We start from the raw sequence: 21,361 nt of genomic DNA, 5'->3' as shown, positions 1-21,361 counted from the left end.
AATCATTCGTAAGATAAACCAAATTAAGAAGAATTGAAAACTTTAATTGTTCTAACTTTAAATAAGTTGTCAACGGACCAGATATGAGAAGAGTCTTCAAACTTTTTGCGGGCCATTTAAAATGGCGCCGTGGACTGGATGCGGTCCACGGGCCGTACGGTGGGTAGCCCTGATCTAAACAAATGCACATTAATTTAAAAAAATAATACAGTTTTTCAACCCTGTGAAGTTTACCTCAACAGAAGTAAATTTCAGTAATTCAGTAATATCAGTATTCCAACCAATGTAGCAGTGATTTTCATTAATGAAACTTAGGCCTCAAACTTTATAATAAGGTTATAATTAAGTACCGTTTTGATTCATATTACGGACAGCTTCAAATTCCGGACACTCTACTTTGTATGGGAAACATTTCACGCGAAATGTTTCAATTTTTGCTGTTCAAAAGTTCTCAATTTCAAGGCTCGTTTTAGTAAACTTTTTCCATAAATATCTTTGTAAATTTATAATGCCCAACTACCTTAGATGTCTCTTTGGTGGTTTGACGATTTCGATTGATGATTTTACTGTTCCATAAATGATTATCATGAGCTGTCCGGAACTCGATTCAAAGTGTCCGGAATATGAGGCAAAAGTGAGGAAGCGTCCGGAATAAGAATCATGAAAAGGAAACACATTTTGATTTATTTAAAATTATTGAAGTTGCGGAAGCGTATTCTTCACCCACCGTTCGAAAGTAAAGGGCTTCCGACGCTCGATAGCGCTAAGGAATCATATATAATAATTTATTTTGTATGCTCTATGCTGGTTTATATTTCCCTGAGTCCTTAAGTGTCCGTAATATGAATCAAAACGGTACTCTAGCTTTCATGAATAGTTCTTAGATGTATGTGGCTCGTACAGTTAGTTAATACAACAACGCATACATACTACATATTTACTTCAAAATTTTCATCAATACAACGCACTGATGAATTTCAGACATCCTATCAAAAAAAACTTCTATCAAAAAAACAAAACTTCCAAAAATTGTACTATTATATTCTAAGAAGCTCTTTTACAGATAAACAGGATTCGTAGTTCATACTTTTGACTTGAGCTGGACAAAGTGTTAAGTTTCTTCAACATGTCCCTTAATTTAGCATTATCGATGGAACTTACATTCGACACAAATACTAAAAACATCAAATATTATACATTTCTAGAAGAAATGGGGCTTCACTTTTGGCACAAGATTAGTACCAATTTAGAATACACGACATACTTTTTTTTGTTTGCTACCGTTTTGATTCATACTACGGACAGCTTTAAATTCCGGATACCATACTTTGTACGGGAAACATGTCACACGAAATGATTAACTGTTTGTCGTTCAAAAGTTCCCATTTTTCATTGATGATTTCAATCGATGATTTAACTTTTCCAATTATGATTTTCATGAGCCGTCCTTAATCCGAATCAAAGTATCCGGAATATGAGGCAAAAGTAAGGAAGCATCCGGAAAAATGATCGTCAAAAGCTCACACATTTATGATTATTTTAAAATATTCATGTTGCAGAATTAAAATCTTCACCCACCTTTCAAAAGTAAAGTATTTTTAAAGCTCGATAACGCTTGTGAATCATACAGAATGATTTATTTTTTATGCTTGTAGATGAGCTATACTTCACTGAGGTCTTAAATGTCCATAACATGAATTGAAGCGGTACTTAATGTAAAATTCGCTACATCCCATTTCTGAACCGGTCTAAATGGCCCATCTTGCCCTCATCATTGCGCCCATTGATGCACTCTCGAGTCAATCAGCTAGTGTTTTTGTGTATACACACATATCGAGACCGAGAGCAAGCCATCGTGGAAACTGATCGCACAGAACGAATCGTTCTTCGGAAAGGGTCGTTGATTCAGCGGGAGGGGGCAGGAAGGCATGCAACACGAAGCACCGAGCATAAGTTTTCACATCGTTTGTCGCGCGCTCCCAGAGTGGGTGATTTTATGATAAATTGGATAATATCTGGTGAACTGTTGTGTGTCGATTATCATCATCATCTGCATCGGCGAGCATCAGCGGGAAGCAAATAGAGGCAGTCAGTCAGTCAGCCGAGCCACGCTGAGTGGTTTGGAACGAAACGAGCCATCGTCATCGGATTCAGTATCGAGCCAGTCAACGGCGAGTGGAGTCGGAGTGAATACCTCCCAAATCGAGAGCCCGCCGCCGTCGCGTTTCGATGATACTTTATGCTCGCTCAGTGACACTTTATTAAGCGCAAAAGTCGGGAAGTAATTGCAGAGGGCGCGCGTGTTTTTGTGTGTGAGTGCGTGGCAGTGGGTATCGATTACGGTTATAACGCTTCTTTTACAGTGATGTTATGAATAACAGTAAAACATCAAGCTGATTTTATTTTCACCAAATTCCGAATGTTCAATTTCGTTATTATTTCTTTTTTTCTAAGCCCCTTCCGGAAAGTGAGACATTAGGAAAAAATTTCGAAACTATAGTAGTTTTTCGTTTTAAAATGTTTGTTCAACAAATATTCAAATCATTTTCCATTTATGTGTACGTTTGTCAATTAGCCGGACGTTGTTCGAATAGTAATTGTTTTTGAACAATTTCATCTAATATCTCACCTGCAGGAAAAGGTGTTTAAAAAAGTTTGAAATTTTATGATTACAAAATTGAACATTTTTGTAGTTCTGTCAGCTCAATTGCCTGAAAGGGAACAAAACAAAGTTGAAGAATTTGTATTAAAATCAACTTTCACTGCTATCATTCAGAACATCACTGTATATATACCCCTAAGGGCGGACGACGACGGCGCGGTGGAGAGAAATATTAATTTCGCAACAGTAATTTTTACGTGTGTTTCATTCTTTGGCTTTGACAGGCATTTATGGTCTCCCTCCCAGCAATTGTTGTGTGCTAATTGAGTGTGAACGCGCAGTGAATAATTATTGACAGCCGATTTTTTTGTTTCGAGTGAAATTCTGTGAAAAAAAAACCTCCACGCGAAGGACCCATGATTTGCCGGTTTGGATAAATTCCCCTCGGATAAAGGCAGGCGCAGCAGAGAAGAAAACGATCACCTCATCAGGACGCGCACATGTAAGTGAACAGAACAATTTCACTGTCGACCAATTATTTAATTGCCCTAATTAGAGAGCAACATTTTTTGGGGGGCGAGATACATGCGAAAGAGCAAACCGTCATCGGTGTCGTGGGCAGCGATGCCAGATTTTCAGAGATTTGATTCTGAAGATTTTAATAATATTATCAAACAACTATTATAAGAAATAGGGTCGATGTATCAATAGCTGATCAGCTTAGAACAAATTTTTGTATAAAAAACGAATAACAAAGCCAGCGATATTGTGTTGGCGCCATCTTGATGCTTTTCATCTTGATAGGAAAAATATAATAACTACAAGAAAAAATCAGTGAAAAAAGTTTTTCATAATTGTACTACATACTTAAGGTACAAACTAACATAACTTTAAATCAAATTTGATTATTTCGATCATTTTTAAGACAAAATGCATCAATGCTAGTTAGGAAAACACCTCTTGACCTTCAGGGCAAAATATATTCTGCAGTGATTTATTGAAAACCGGCTGAAAAAACTCCAGTGCGACTATAGAGTACTTTGTATAAGCGAGTCTGTAGTAAAAAATATCATAATAAATCAACAACCCTGATCGTCCAAACAGTGGAAGCAATTATTTACTGACCTAATCTAGGTTATCTTTGCTTTGGTAACAAAAATGTATTATGGTTGATAAATATTACTTCATTTTTTAAATTTTGAGATTTTACTGAAGTTTTGGATTAGAAGTAGAAAATTTTATAAAATGGCACAGTAGGTTAACCCTTGAGAGACATAGGGCAGGTGTACCAGTTATGGACATAGTGATTCCCGATTTCGCCATACGTGATTACTCTAATGTTTTCAAATTTTGAAAATCTTTGTGTGTTGTAGTACTTATATTTAACATATATCTTGATGTAAAATCATTCAAAAAGATTTAAAATGTGAAAGTCATTCAAATTATACATTTGGCCAAATAGGGAACCACTATGGCCATAACTGGTACACTTTCCCTAGATGACTTTGTTGCACTCTTTTGCTCATATCTTTAGACTCAATAGTTCATTTCACAAACATTTTAACGGTTTTGTGCAGGGAAATATTTGCATCTCCAAATGATTTGGATACCGGTGGATTATCCGGATCGATGCCAACGAATATCTCTTACCGGTCTAATCTAATAGCTATTTCTATACTGTAAAACATAAACTCACATTTACTCGACAAAAGATGACCATCGAAAGTTTGAACCATGGGGCAATACAAGTGATTATTTTAAAGTGGTGGTGATGAACACCGTGGCTTTTTACCGAGAAAAAAACAAATTTGATTGAATTTTTATCACGCACGGACGATTTAGAGCATAAATCGGAGTGTTCGGGCTGATACGGAGGACAGTTGTAGTAAAAATACCAACGAAAACTAGGATTTTAGAAAACCACGTTAGGACATAAGAACTGACGTAACCTTTAGTTCGGGAGGTTTTTCAGTGAAGTGAATATCGTTACGATATGATGTCAAATCTGATACCTTAAGATTATTTTTGTATGGTTTTAAACATTAATGGATATATTTTCGTTAGTGCAAGGAAATTTTTTCAAAAATATTTGTTTTACTCACGTTTTTTGCATGATGTTCGTTTTACCACCAACAGCTGTTCATTTTAGCCACAAAGTGCAGGTAAAATGAATATTAATGAAAATAAAAATATGTGAAAATTTAGCTATTTCAGTCTGAAATCGTGTCGCTGATATAGTAAACATTCCTTTTTTTGATCTTTCTGATAGCACCATACAAATGCTTCGTTTTTCTATCAGAAACAAGATGATATCCATAAGGTGTTTATTTTACCACCCTTTCCCCTAGCCATTTGTTTGCCGAATTCAAATTCAATCATGTGGCACATGAGGCACATTCATGAAAATTCGAAGGTTATTATTACCATGTGAAACAATAAATCCGACTTCTAAGTAAAGTTGGTGGCGATATTTTGGATACAGGAGAATACAGGAGGTTTCGCATGAGAACCCTGTAAGATTGAATAATTGATGAAAATATTGGAAGATTTCAGAAAAAAATTGTGGAATGATTTTGATAAGAATCTTGGATCGAATCTGATAAAAGTTTGGAATGATGCTGATAAATATCTTTGGCGGATTCTTGAACTAATCCTAAAGGAGTTTGACTAGAATTCTGGAAGGATTTTGTTGAAAATTTTCAAGGAAGGATGCTGACAAGAATTCTGATAAGACTCTTGAAAAGATTCTGATAAGAATCTTAGAATGATTCTGATAAACATATTGAAAGGATTCTGAAAATAATCTTGGATTCTGAGGATTCCGATAAGAATCTTAAAAGGATTCTGATAAAAATTTTTGGTAGGATTCTCATGAAAATTTTGGAAGGATTCTGATAATAGTCCTGGTTTTTTAGCTCTAAAAAATAAATAAATAAAAGATAAAAAAAATCCTTTGAGGTTTCCGATGAGATCCTCGGAACTTTTCTAACGAGAATCCTGGGAAGATTCTGATGAGAATCCTGAGAGGATACTGATGAGAATCCAGAGAGGATTCTGATCACAATCTTGAGAGGATTCTGTTGAGAATCCTTAGAAGGTTCTGATGAGAATCCTGAAAAGATTCTAATGAGAATCCTGAGTGGATTCTTATGTGAATCCTGAGAGGATTCTGTTGAGAACCCTGAGAGGATTCTGATGATAAACCTAATAGGATTCTGTTGAATATTCCGAGAGGATTCTGTTGAGAATTCTGAGAGAATTCTGACGAGAATTCAGAGAGAATTCTGATGAGAATGGTTAGAATACTCTTATGAGAAATCTGAGTGGGTTCAGATGAGAATCCTGAGAAGATACTGATGAGAATCCAGAGAGGATTCTGATGAGAATCTTGAGGGAATTCTGTTGAGAATCCTTAGAGGGCTCTGATGAGAATCCTGAGAGGATTCTGTTGAGAACCCTGAAGGGTTTCTTATGAAAATCCTGATAGGATTGTGTTGAGAATACCGAGATGATTCTGATAGGATTCTGTTGAGAACCCTAAGAGGTTTCTGATGAAAATCCTGATAAGATTCTGATGAGAATCCTAAGAGGATTTTGTTGAAAGCCCTGAGAGGATTCTGATGAGAATCCTGAGAGGATTCTGTGAGAATCCTAACAGGATTCTGATACGAAGATTCCTCTGAGAATCCTGAAAATATTCTGATAAGAATCCTGAGAGGATTCTGTTGAAAATCCTGAGAGGATTCTGATGAGAATTCTGATAGGATTCTAATGAGAATCCTAATAGGATTCTGATGAGAAACTTTATCGACTCATTAAAAAATTGGTTGACGTTTTTGATATTCAATCAGTAAAGGACTAACAAGTCTAGGGCCGGTAGCAGATTTCTTTTTAGAGAATTGGTCTTTATTTTAAAAGCAAGTCTTTAAAAAGTCTCTAATTTTTAATGAATGGTCCCTGAAGTCTCTATTTTAACTAATATGATCTCTACAGTCTCGTTTTCCTTTATCTTGCTTGCAGATAATTATGATGCAAATTGTTACCTCATACTTCTCATGAACAGCTTCACAAATTATTCTAGTGGTTTCTCCAGGGATTTCACCTAAAATATTTTCAGTAACTAATACAGGTTTCTCTCCAGAAATTCTTCAGTTCTACCAATTCTTCCAGTAATTTTCCAAGCGATTCTTAAAGGAATTTCTCCAAAATTTGCTTCAAGAAATCCTTGAGCACTTCAACTTCACTACCTCTAGTAATTTTCTCAAGGATTCGAATAATTTTCCAAAGACTATCCAAGGACTTTCTCCAGATAGTGTTTTCTCTAACTTTTCGTCTCATTTCGCAAATTTGATTCCAGATTTTTTTCCAAGAAACCTGACAAGAATTTTTAAACCATTTCATCTGCGGTTATTCCGTAGAATTGCTCCAAAAATTTCTCAAGGGGTTATTATAAAAAATCTATTCTATTTCCTACACATTTTTTAGAGATTTTGTCCTGTGTTTTCCAGGAGTTTCATCGAAAAATCTTTCGAGGTATAATCCAGAGATTTAATTGATTTCTATTATTTTGTTTCAATTATCTTAGCAATAACGAACGATTTAAAAACAATCATTATCATTGACTGTGAAAAAGCAGTGCTAACGTGTTCATTTTTTACGTTCCTTGAAGCTCACGGTGGTGTTCTTGGCTCACCCACAGCGGATTTACGAATGTGCTTCCTAATTGCCTATTTTTTACAATTTATTTTCTTAAGATAAAAGGTATCTTTAAACGGGATTGAGTTTTAGAAATACATAGTCATCATGTTCTGGAAATTCAAAATCCAAAATTTTCAAACAGGTATATTTTTCGGGGAGAACACTCCCTAAAAATAGTGATTTTCAAGAACCTTGAAGCACAAACCTCATCCAAACTATGTTTAAACTTGCTCCAATCATAAAACCGTGTTCAACAAAAGTTTGTACAATTGAATAAGCTACTATGTAGAGGTATTTCCGATAAGTTTTAATGTTCCGTTCAGTAGTTATGAATTTTCAAACTTTAAAACAGTCCAAAAACACATTGATTTGAAGCACATCTAAATTTTCTCCAAATTGACTGAAATTTTGACCACAAGTTCATTTTGACATGAAAAATCAAAATATTGGTTGACTGAGGAACTTCCAGACATTTGAATAGGTCTACTCAGGAGCTACCATGGGAAAGAGATAGTTAATGTAGAGCTCTTGAACATTCTCGAATAAAATGTAACATTTTTTTCCTTATTACCGCATTTAAATGTTATACAGGTCGGACGCGATCAACCGAGGGATTGATAATCCGTGTTTCTATCATACGATAAAAGTGGATCCAGAATCCAAAAGTTTTTCGGATTATTTCTCGCATAACATATGATCTTGCCCTAAAAGCCATTGGTAACCGAGTGTGTAATTCGTTGTTTTCAAACGAACGAATGGACCAAGAATAACACTATAACCACAGGAAGATCTTTCCTTTACCTTATCGAATGTATAGCAGATGACTCTAGCAACAACCATTAACACGATTCAATCAATTAGTGATATTAAAAAGTTTATTTTTTGCAGGTCGGAACTATACGATTGCTTGCGGAAACAGCCGTATATTTAGTTTTTTTTTCTAACATATTGTCACAAATCCAAATTAAATTTTACTTCTGCGTCCACTAAGCTATCTTAGGTATCCAGATGACCCAAGGAAATTATTCGATTATGATTATGCCTTTTTTTTTTGCACGAGAACGCAGTACTAAAAACACTTCCTAGAAGAAGCATACTGATACACTTGAAAGTTCCGTTCAGTCCACGATGATGAACATAGCTCTTACAAATGAAATAAAATACTCCGTCATTGGCAAATAGAATTCATTTGAATTAAACTTAAACTTTGGTATTGTATACTCATATTGAAATATTGGATATTGGATTAGCTGCAACATGCTTTAAAAAATGTTTAGAAATATATAAATTGCTATTAAATCACAAACACTAAAATTTCTCATTATTTTGTTCTACCACATAAAATTATAGTATTTCTCAAACCTGGAATTATTTAGTTTGACCTGGAATATCAGGGAATTTCATTTCGGTAAACGAGTGGGCACCCTTATAAGATTTGTCATGTTACCATAGTGTTGGTGAGTACTAAGTAGGATCATCTATTTTGTTTTTAATTTTTCCTTTTTTTTAATTTTTCCTTTTTTTTAATTTTTCCTTACATTTTAGGTTGGTTGGTTTGACTTTATTAACGAGATTTTTAGCCGTGGGCTAGTTCATCTCGGGACCAACGGCTTTACTTCCCTTCCAAAGGAAGTCGTCACTATAACTTTTTTACGTCATAAGTGACTATGTCGGGGATGGGATTCGATCCCAGGTCCTCGGCGTGAGAGGCGAGTGTTCTAACCACTACACCAGGTCCGTCCCCCCTCCTTACATTTTAGTTACATCCACATTTTTGATAGGAACTCACAAAACGTGTAACTCAAGATTTTAACAGAGTTGCTCTGACTACTTAATGTCTTGCCTCATCCTGACTCATCTTTTTATTTTTCATTTCGCACTCTAGGACATATCAAGAGAGCAGGATCCACCATCATTAAAAAAATCAAAGTTAGTTTTTCATTGAAATTTATGAAAATTTACATGAAAATGTGTTCACTGTATTCTATTTTCCTATCGGAACACAGTGAACACGAATAAATTTAATTTATGAACATAAAGTGCTGTTGAAGTTTTGATGATGACGATGATTACGATGACGGATCTTTGAACGTAAAGAGATTACATACTAAAGCTAGGTATGCTGTTCAGCTCAAGAAAAGTAAAAATTTCTACGGAAAGAAATGGTCAAGAAATTTTCTATAGCGAGCCCCATTTGAATTGACATTTCTTTTCAACTGCAAACTGCGATCGAAGAAAAATGATTTTCTTGAAAATTTTCTTGCAAGAAATTTTCTACGCATCGAGATAGGCGATTACTTTTCTGTTGAAGTGCATACTTCCCATAAACATGTCATGTTTTCCAATCTAGCTCTTAGTACAGTACAGTGTTTTAACATTCAAGGACCGTCCTCTTATATTGTTGAAAATAAAATCCCTTGATGTCCGTAGCAAAACACGGAATGCATATGGATCTATAGAAACTATTCTATTCCGATAATCTGAAAATATTTCCGTAGATCCCGAGACGAACCAGCCACGGGCTGAGAGACTCGTTAATAAAGGTTATAATAATAATAATAAAATTTCCGTAGATCTGGCATCACTGTTCTTTGCTCGTCGTCGCATTCATCAACGTTCGCGTCGATGACAACGATGACGCCAATGATCGTTCATTTCCACTTCGGTGGAGAGAAAAGACGACTGTTCACGATCGAGCGCGTATACACAGTTGATTGCGCCCGAGTTGGGGGGCGTGTGTCTTTCTCCCACTCTCGGATTCACTCGCAAGCGCGATCGGACAACCGATCGCGCGCGACATCGTCGTTTCCATCCGTGTTAAGGGCCAGGCAGGCGGAGCTTCGCCTCTTTTTGTGTGGAGTGCATGCGCGCTACGAAGAGTGGCGTCCGTCGATCACTCTCTCTCTGGCATAAGGTCTGGGAGGTGGAAAACTCTTCAGCTAATTAGCGCCGTCATAGAGCAGACTTGAACATTTGAACTTTACCGAAAAATTTCTTACCATTCTATTAGTGTAGCAAAATGAAGTAGGAAACAGCGTATCAGTTTTGTAAATTACTGCGTTTGCGGTTAGGAAACGAAGCACATACCTACTTTGAAAATTGTCAGGTTAAAATGCCAACGACACACGTGCCGTCGCACAGTGGCGAAACGCCGTACAAAACATTAATATCAAAATTACAAATTCACAATATTTTTATTGTGTAACATATTTCCATCTTAATCGAACGTGTAATGAATCGTAGGATTTTTCCTAAGTCACGAGATGTGGAGACAGTAACTGTTAACTATTAAAATTTTTATAATTTTTGGATTGAAAGATAAGTTAATTGGTTAATTGGAACATAAAGGATTTAAAAATCTATAAATATTGTAATTGTTTTTGAATACCTATAGTCTTTATGTTAAAGAACTTAATTGAATTTTACCCTCAAATTTGCAGTTGTTTTAGAAGCTTGCGAAAGGGTTCGTTTCCATATTTTCGCCAAAATTCCTTTGGGAGGGAGAGCGATTGCAGTTCAAAAAGATTAAACTTTGTAAAAATATCATGCTGGAGACACACGGTTGTTCAATAAACGAATTTGTTTCACTCATTTAAACAGCCTCCAGAGTATCGCAATAATAGGACAAAATCACCTGTTTTTTGAGGTATTATCCGACTTAAGAGTGGAGGCCGCCACTGTGCGTCTTTATCATCGCGTTATAACGTTCAGAACTCATGATGGCCACCGAGGTCACAGAGATCTACGCCTAGTTGAACGAATCAATTGGGGTGACAATTGATTGATTGTTTGCGGAAATTGGTGTTCATGCTGGTGTTAGCGTTCGACTGCAATCGAAGCCCGTAGCGTGTCTCATAAATGGTTGTAATTCAATCAAACTAATTGCCCGATGACAGATTGCGGGAAGTGATCGAATGGGACGCTACTAGAGTTCCAAGCTTCAAATTAAACTATTTTCGGCTTTTTTGCAGGCTTGATTGTTGCACACCGATATGTTCAATTCTTTATAATTGAATGTTGACAGAGGAACACTCATTCTGATAGCTATCTTCGTATTTTATTGAAGTTTGAAATTTGTTATCTCTAGAAGATAAGGGAACGGATAGCTTAGTCAACCAATTCCGATACGATTACCATGAATTGACAATTAACTCCATGAATTTAATTGATATCAAGCCGGTAATAATAAGCTGAAGAAGCTGGAAAGAATAAAACAACAACTGTTCTTGAGCAAGCTAGGTAATCGGCAAGATTTTTTTTAACACTTTCATTAGTATCGTTTCAAATATTACATTTATTTCTAACATTTAGCGTTCTGTATAAGACAACACTAACATCCTAATTTGGCAAAAAATTAAATTAAGCTTTGATTAACATTTTGTCAACAACATATTACATATTATTTGCCGTAGTAGTTCAGAATTTTTGCAGGTAAGTTGGTTTCACCTGCTTATAAGAGAAAGGAACGCGTTCAATTATTTAACCTATCTAAACATAATTATGTAACGCATTAATCGTGGCAATAGAATATTGCGACGATTTTTTGTCTAAAATTATTAATTATTTTATTCGACTTTAATTCCAATGTTTCAACATTGGATATTCTATGTAACTCATTAGTCACTAATGATTAGTAATGCACCAGGGAGGGAGTTTCAGGATCATTATCAAGATTTCATTTTGAATCTTCTGCAGAGCTTTCTTCCTGGTATTATAACAGCTAGTCTATATTAATACAGCATAAAACAGGACCGGCTTGAAAATTTGTTTGAATATTAAAAGCTTTTTCTTAAGACAAAGTTTCGATTTTCTGCTAATAAGTGGATATTGGGTGAGAAGTACTGTTGTATAGCTTAAGGTTGATCTTCCACCCAGATATTCGACAACACTTATCGAACGGCCTAAAAGGTGCCAATAACTGTACTATGCTTCTTATCCCTGCATCAGTAAATCAATTAGTCTAATCAATTTGTATTGAATTAACCTAATTCATTACATTACATAATAAATCATCCATCGCATCTGCCAACCTCCGCTTGTAAGCGACCACCCCCTCAAAGCACCGCGCGTCTCCATCACACAAGCTAGTAGTGAATCGATCAACCCAACAATCTCGGGGCATGATATCCCTATTTAGCGAGCTAATATGGCAACATTCCAACACGAGCAGGCCAAACCATCTGCCAACCGCCGCAGGTGTAATGCAGTTCAGAATTTGTACATTTTTATCCAAGTCGTCCCTCTGGTCTAGAGCCGGTTCCATTCCATCCCATCGCTTCATTGGTCCCCCATTTATTTAAACAGACAGCATTCAAATTGCTGCCAATTTGCCGTTGTATAGAGCAGCGACAATTTACAGCTTCAGCAACAGGGGGAATAGCGAGTAGTGAAAATTTATATAAGATAACCCTTCGGGCCATTTGACATTCGTGTGTCTCTATAGATGCTTGTAAATGCGTACAGCTTTCAGTTAAGATATTTTGTTCGTTTAATTAAATCAGTTACACATTCAATGTAAAATTGGATATATGATTTTCATTGTGTTGTATAATAGAGTACTACAAATGTTTTGAAGTCATAATTTGGAAATTTATATGTTGAAATTGTAATCCTCTTTCTTTGGAATCGCTTTATTGCAGTCTGAACTAAAGTGCAAATTACAACAACACCTCTTTTTTGAGGAAAACCAGTGGTTATCAAGCTTATTTATTTAAAACTTGGAACCAAACTCCAAAGAGACCAGTTAACGATCGCTTGATTAGGAATCATACCCATCAAGAAGATAATAAACATGCTCATTCACAAACTAATTTTAACCCGTCGGATAGCCGTTCGAATCTTTTAATTTCAAATGTATCTACCCAAGGAAAATCCTTTGCCGATATCGTAGCAGGTAATTTGAACTCCTCCCCTTTACATACTATGAGTACCCGTTCTAATTGTTTCAAATCAAATGGAAAAAAACCCTGCCGCCACAGGAAACTTCTATTCCGTCTCTTCGTCTATCTAAAATTCTAACGGAAAATCATCAGATAATTAATTTTCTAACTGAACAATTGAATCTAATGATTGATGCAATGTTCAAAGCCACCACTATGACTGAAGCAGTCCAAGTTGGTGTAAAATTTACTAATCAAATTGTTATTGGACTACGTTTTTCCAATGGATCCAATAAATAATAATTTAAATATTTTAAATTGGAATGCTCGTTCTTTGAATGATTAAGAGGACGAGCTGTTTAATTTTCTTACAGTTAATAACGTGCATATAGCAGTTATCACTGAAACATTGACTTTAATGCCAAACATCGGTCATGGAATAATTATCAAAGTAATTCCAACGGCAGAATTTTATTTGATGAGTGCTCTTCAGAATATTTCTCAATTCAATACCCTGATAGCCCTACGTGGTTTTCCTCTTCTAGAAATCCATCAACGATTGATTTGGTCTTAAGCGACTCTAGTCATCTTTGTAGCCAATTAGTTACTCATGCTGATTTTGATTCTGATCATGTCCCTGTTACATTTCAAATATCCCATGAAGCGATTCTCAATCCTATCAGGTCCACTTTCAATTATTTTCGAGCCGACTGAAACGTATATTGACTCTAATCTTGATGTTAACATTTCTTCACAAACAAAACTTGATATTGACAATGCTCTTGAAACTTTATCAAAATTCCATTGTTGAAGTCAGGAGCAATGTAGGGGAAGACGGGGTAAGACCGCCCGCCTTATCAATTTAATTTATATGTCAAAATCAAAAATCAATAAATCCTTTTTCGACGCAGCATGTCGTTTTTTGAAGCCTTAGGCATGATCAAAAAATATCACAGGTGTTGTATTTCTAAAAAATATTTATTTCTTGAAGCTTTTAAAAAGTGATGTCTTATCACGATTATTTTTAAGCGAAGGGGTAAAACCGCCCACCCACGGGGTAAGAGCGACCACCACGATTTTCGTACACAATTTTGCGAAAAATTATATCAGTTCCCTGTGATTCATAAAAGTATAATGTTTTATGAATTCTACATTGATTAACGTAAATATTGAATTATTTTTAGGATGAATTATTTCAAAAAACTTAAATGTATACTTATTATTACCTTGAAACACCCATATTTTGGAAAAACTATGCGGATTTGGCTTGTATTTTTCACAAAATTGATTTCATTTCACCTGAACAGTAATGTACAACGTAGTTAAAACTTTGAAAATGGTTTACACAGTTATTTGTTATAAATTAAGGGTGGCGGTCTTACCCAGTCAACAGTGGTCGGTTTTATCCCGCTTGCGCAATTTTCACAACTATGGCCTTATTTCAGAGCTTAATATTTACAATTCATATTTCACTTCACCGAAGCATATTTCACATTTCTGTTAAAGCATGGACGGCTAATTTGTTATGTTTTTCCAAAAAAAAAAAAAAATCCCTTCCGAAATCCTTAAGTGAGTATCTGTTAAATTTAGATCAAATTCAATATCAACGAGCAGAAACTTTGTTTTTGACATTTGTTGTGAAAAATTTGATGTAAATATCACACTAAATGCTCTGGAATGTCAAAAATCTTGTGTTTATGGAAAGTGCTTGGTGAACTTTTAAGAAAATTGCCATTTTCATGCCAAACTGAAGGTGGTCCGTCTAACCCCGGCGGGCGCTCTTACCCCGTCTTCCCCTAATTCCAAAATGTGAAGTAAAATTTAAATCCGTGATAATAGACGATGATCTTAAACTCTTGATCCACCTAAAAAACGTGAGGAGAAGGCAATTTCAACGCACTCGCGATCCTGCTATGAAAATTATATGGCAAGATTTGCAGAAAGAAATCAAGAAACGTTTTTCACAATTAAGAAAAAAAAATTGAAAATAAGATTTCTCAATTGGACCCTGGCTCTAAGCCCTTTTGGAAATTATCTAAAATTTTGAAAAAACCTCAGAAGCCAATACCGACATTGAAAGAGGAAAACAAATTATTACTAACTAATTGCGAAAAAGCTCAGAAACTTGCTATGCAGTTTGAAAGTGCGCACAATTTTAATTTAGGACTTACTAGTCCAATTGAAAATCAAGTTACTCAGGACTTCAAAAATATTCTCAATCAAGAGAACGTTTTCGAAAATGCCTGTGAGACTGATTTGGAAAAAGTGAGAACTATTATTTAAAAAAAAAAAACAAAAATATGAAAGCTCCTGGCGATGATGGAATTTTCGACATCCTCATCAAGAATCTTCCAGAAAGTAGCTTATCATTTTTAGTTGATATATTTAACAAATGTTTTCAATTAGCATATTTTCCTGACAAATGGAAAAATGCTAAGGTTGTTCTAATTTTAAAACCAGACAAAAATCCTGCAGAAGCTTCTAGCTATCGTCCAATCAGTTTGCTTTCCTCCATCAGTAAACTTTTTAAAAAGGTTATTTTGAACAGAATGATGGCCCACATCAACGAAAATTCAATTTTTGCCAATGAACAGTTCGGATTCCGCCATGGACATTCGAACACTCATCAACTTTTACGTGTAACAAATTTGATCCGTTCCAACAAATCTGAAGGCTATTCTACTGGTCTTGCTCTTCTAGACATAGAAAAAGCATTCGACAGTGTTTGGCATGAAGGTTTGATTATAAAATTAAAAAACTTTAATTTTCCAACATACATTGTTAGAATAATTCAAAGTTATCTGTCAAATCGTACACTTCAGGTTAATTATCAGAACTCCAGATCTGAAAGACTTCCTGTAAGAGCTGTTGTTCCCCAAGGCAGCATTTTGGGACCAATATTATACAATATTTTCACATCTGACTTACCTGAGTTACCTCAGGGATGTCAAAAATCCCTGTTTGCGGATGACACAGGCATCTCCGCCAAAGGACGAAGCCTGCGTGTCATCTGTAGTAGATTGCAAAAAAGTTTGGATATTTTTTCTTCATACTTGCAAAAATGGACGATTTCTCCTAATGCTTCCAAAACTCAACTAATAATATTCCCACATAAACCAAAAGCTCTTTATTTGAAACCTTCAAGTAGACATGTTGTCACGATGAGAGGGGTTCCAATAAATTGGTCAGATGAAGTTAAGTATCTAGGGCTCATGCTAGACAAGAATTTAACTTTCAAAAATCACATTGAGGGCATTCAAGCCAAATGTAATAAATATGTAAAATGTCTCTATCCCCTTATTAATAGAAAATCAAAACTTTGTCTTAAGAGCAAGCTTTTGATATTCAAACAAATTTTCGAGCCAGCCATGTTGTATGCTGTACCAATATGGACTAGCTGTTGTAATACAAGGAAGAAAGCTCTGCAGAGAATTCAAAATAAAATTTTGAAAATGATTCTGAAGCTTCCTTCCTGGTATAGTACCAATGAGTTACATAGAATATCCAATGGTGAAACATTGGAACAAATGTCAAATAAAATAATTAATAATTTCAGACAACAATCGTTACAATCTTATATTGCCACGATTAATGCGTTATACATTTAAGTTAAGTTAGGTTAATTTTACCAAATCAGGACGATAGTGTTGCCTAACAGAGAACCTGTTTCAAATTATAAATATCAGAGATTTGAAAAAAAAAAGTTTGCTCGGACTGAGACAAACAAACGTGAAACTCATCCATAATAACGTTGAGAACCCCTCAATATAATATGTATAAATAAATCGTTTCCAAAGCAGTAACATCATCATGTAAAATACTTCTTGGGAGCTTCCATCCCACTCGCTGACGGTGACATCTCCCCTCACCCCCAAACCCGGCTCGAAAAGTTGCCTAAGGTCTCATTGGTGAGCGAGCTACTTTTGAAGTGCTCGCAGAGTGACGACTTCGAAAGCGGAGCGCGGGACCGGGTGAAAATAATTAAAAACACACATTTTATAATCTTCGTTTCATTTGCTACCGCCTTCCTTTCCCATCCCATCCATCCCACCCGTCCGCTATCCATCTTCGTCTGTCAGTAATTTGGGATGCTGCTGCTGCCTTGGCGATGTTTTTCTGCTTCTTCTTCCTCCCGTCCTTTGTATTCCTTGTTTTCTCATTTATACTGGCCGTGCTCCTGTTTTGTGCGCTCGCTCTGCTCCATATCTAAATGATTGCATTTACGAGCGAGTTGTTTTGCACCGCGTCGCCTCACCTCGCCCCCAACCATTTACAGTTGGTATAAGTGCTTGTCGTCGAGACCATCAGCATCATCATCGCCGGGCAGTCGTTGCACAGTGGATCCATTTGTTCTACGATGCCGTCATAATTCATCGCATTCAGTATCTCAATTAGAGTTTTCAATCCCGGGAACATTTCCTGGAAATATGATTTCCCGGGATTCCCGTGTCCTGTGAAATTTGTTGTGATTTTCTGTTTCCCGGGATTTCCATAATTGCCGGGTAGTTCTATTAAAAAAAGGATTGATAGTCTATTTTCAAACAAAAAACCAATGCAAAATTTACTTTTCATAACATTCTCACCAAGGGGCCTTCCTTAGCCGAGTGGTTAGAGTCCGCGGCGGTTCTCCGACAAAGTAAAGCCATGCTGAAGGTGTCTGGGTTCGAATCCCATCGGTCGAGGATCTTTTCGTAATGGAAATTTTCTCGACTTCCCAGGGCATAAAGTATCATCGTACCTGCCACACGATATACGAATGCAAAAATGGTCATTGGCATAGTAAGCTCCTCAGTTAATAACTGTGGAAGTGCTCATAAGAACTGGAGAGCTGAGAAGCAGGCTCTGTCCCAGTTGGGACGTAATGCCAGAAAGAAGTAGAAAGCATATCTCTTTTTAGAGGCATAGTTTCTATTTTAATGCAAGTTTCCATCTGAATGGATGGTCTTAAAAGTATATTTTAAGCAAAATGGTCTTCCAAAATCACTATTTTCTTTATTCTGCAGTGAACACTGCTTTGAGAGGTTCTAGAGAGACCTCCAGAGAATATAACGCGATTTTTTCACAGGTTCTTCAGGAGTTTTCTTATTTTTTCAGAATCCTTCAGGAATTCATCTGGTGATTTATACAGAGATCTCATCAGGTATACATCTGAGATCTCCATCAGAAATTTTTCTATTGATTCCACCACCAAGCCTCCCAAAATATCTTCCAATGTTGTTTGAAGAGATGGTTAAAAGATTTTATTCATAATTTGCCCCAGAAAATCCATGAGAACGTTTTTTTGACCATTTTGATTTCACCTGTTGTAACTTTAGGAGATCTTTAAAAGTTTTTTATAAGAGTTCTTTTAAGAATGAAGATTATTCTACAGTTCTTAAAGAAATTCATTTGCAGATTTTTACAGAAAGATCTTTCAGACTTCCTATGCCAGATGGGAGCAGTTATCCTTTCAGGAATTTGTACATAGATTCCTTCAATTTTTATTTCATCCACATTTACCTTACATTCATAAAAATAATGAAAATCGTTCCGGACGTAATTCACATTATGACTGAATGACACATGATGCAAGTGATGAAATGACGTAAAGATGGGTTCTGAAAGATGTATTGAAAGGAAAATGTAATTTTACATGATGAAAGACATGAAAACGATGCCGCTACGATTGTCATTTCCCGTATCAGACACCATCGTATTTAAAAAGAGACACAAATTCACGTCATTTGGCTCGCTTCTTCCATGTGCATCCAAAAGACGTAAAATCGCATGATTTTTTCGGAGTGTGTAGTAATTGGGGCCTTTCTTAGCCGAGTGGTTAGAGTCCACGTCTACAAAGCAAAGCATGCTGAAAGTGTCTGGGTTCGGTCCAGGATCTTTTCGTAATGGAAATATCCTTGAATTCCCTGGGCATAGAGTCATTGTACCCGACACACGATGTATGAATGCGAAAATGGCAACTTTGGCAAAGAAAGCTCTCAGTTAATAACTGTGGAAGTGCTCATTGAACACTGCGCTGAGACGCAGGCTTTGTCCCAGTGAGGACGTAATGCCAAGACAAAGTAAAGTACCTTAGTAATTGCTCCTTAAATTCCCCATGGATAAAATCGCAACAATAATATAAAGAAATTATAGAAAAAACCCCTAGAGAAAATATTAGTTGAAATCTGGAAAATATTGCTAACGGGAATTTTGGTGGAAGTTCTGAGAAAACGATGATGAAATCATTGTATACATTTCTGTATACATTTCCTTATGATCATCTTAAAAAAAATCTGATAGAATTTTTGAAGGAACTCATGATGGAATCTCTGAGGTAACTTCTATGGCTATAATTAGAAAAAATCTACGTTTAATTTTTGAAGGTATCTAATACAAAATTTCGTGAAAATTATAAAATGAACATCTGAAGAAATCTTTGGAGTGCTTTTTGTAATTTATTTGAAGCATACCATAATAATCATTATTCACTTTTAATGCATTTCTTTCATCAAGAATTTTAAAATCAATCCAGACCCCAAAACAAAAAAAAAGAAAATTCAGAAATTTTCCTATAATACCCAATTAAAGGTATACATGAATCATTGCTTTGCAGAGCAACTTTGCCAGCTAATATTTTCATTTTCATGGCAATTCACTGGAAATTCTCTCGATAATTTTTCAGTATACTAATGTGTTTCGGAACAAGAATTAAGAAGAATTAAGAAAGAACTGTAGGCTCATAAATTGACATTTTTACCATTCAACTAATACAACAACATATCAATATATTAACATAATTTCCATCGCTTTATTCATAATTCTACAAAAGCTATTTGTTCATCGTTTATTTCATTAGCCGATTTCACATAGTCTTACTTTTTGACGGCATTCACCTTAATTTTTAGGGGCCTGTAAACCGAACTCCGCTCCGGGCCCCAAAAACTCTAGCTACGCCACAGGTACTTACAATGTGTTTAAAATCGGGGTTCAGACAGACTAAAGTAGGGGTTATTTTGGCCTTGTAAAGATAAGCCAAGGATTCCATCAATTGTGATCTTTTTGATGCTAATTTGATGCTGATGTTTTACCAAACAGGTAAAGTTGTGTTCAGAATAATAGTACTGAGAGCGGGTTTTTAAACAGAATATTCAATTGAGTTATTGACATGAAATTTTGATAGAGGACTGAAAGTGTGCTCAACTGCATTACCATAAAATTAAAAATAAAATCGAAACACCTATTAAAAAGTAAAGCATTTGGTAAAAAAGTTGAAAATAATAGTTGTTCCTCTTTGAAAAAAAAAAAAAAATGTCCAGCTTGTTTACACATTTACAGTTTGGGTGAAAGGGTTGTAACAGATTTTTTTTACTCATTAAGCACGTTTTTCAAACAAAATTTATTATGATATTGGTTGGTTAGTGGTTAAAATAACGAAAATTCCAACAAAGTTTCTTCTACATTATACAAGACTTAAACAAAATACGTTATCATTTAAACTAAATTATAACTCACTACGTTTTAAACTAAAAAAATTCTCCGTGTTTTTTCTCATGTCTGAATTATAACATAATTAGCTTTTTCAATCGATTCCAAATTATTCTGAGATTATTTATAACAGACTATGTTATAATTATTTTTTAAAAAGCACATTTTGAATTGACTTTGTTATTTTGACTGATTTTGTATTAATGTATTATAGTTTCTTCGCCTTACTCAGGGAAAGCGTGGTGGTCAACAATGAAAAAAGATATTAGCCTTGATGAGCTGGACGGATCTGGAATTTTTTGGCATGATTTTTTAAAGGATATTACTATTGGTTGCCAGTGAAAAATCACAAGAGGAATCATGGAGTTTTAGTGGGTATAAACTTTTGATCTCAACAGCTATTAGTCTTGTAGAAAAAAAACACAAATTTGTTGTAATTTAACCAGAATTACCAGTAAAAACCAGAAATTATGTACAGCTATTGGACAAAGTTTTGATTCCATTAAGAATGTTATAGGTTACATGATATTTCAGCAAGACAATGCAGGTTACTATTCTGCAACTTACACAATATTAAATATGCTTGTTTCCGTAGGGCAGGTATTTAGCCTTATTATGATTGGGGCTTATTTTTCCGAAGAGTTTCCAAATACTGGGCATACTTTTGACACCATTGCTTTGAACATTGAACAGTGGAACTTTGTATAGTACTCAATTA

The 21,361-nt window shown here is 35.4% G+C and overlaps 1 protein-coding gene across 7 annotated transcripts in view; it reads left to right on the top strand.

The window, feature by feature from the left end:
• Nucleotides 1-21,361, top strand: part of LOC5577644 (homeobox protein GBX-2) — a 129,472-nt gene that overhangs the window by 34,450 nt on the left and 73,661 nt on the right. For 2 of the 7 annotated variants that reach the window (XM_021838145.1, XM_021838151.1), the window contains exon 2: nt 2,887-3,104. The gene's annotated coding sequence lies outside the window, so the exon portion shown is untranslated. Of the gene's footprint in view, nt 1-1,940; nt 2,381-2,886; nt 3,105-21,361 lie in introns of those variants that run through there. The other 5 variants (XM_021838148.1, XM_021838150.1, XM_021838146.1 and 2 more) reach the window with 5 other exon arrangements.

Source organism: Aedes aegypti, chromosome 1, assembly GCF_002204515.2.
Source record: "Aedes aegypti strain LVP_AGWG chromosome 1, AaegL5.0 Primary Assembly, whole genome shotgun sequence".
NCBI classification, from domain to species: domain Eukaryota; kingdom Metazoa; phylum Arthropoda; class Insecta; order Diptera; family Culicidae; genus Aedes; species Aedes aegypti.
The sequence above is the reverse complement of the archived record's forward strand: the minus strand, read 5'-3'. Positions and strand labels throughout refer to the sequence as shown.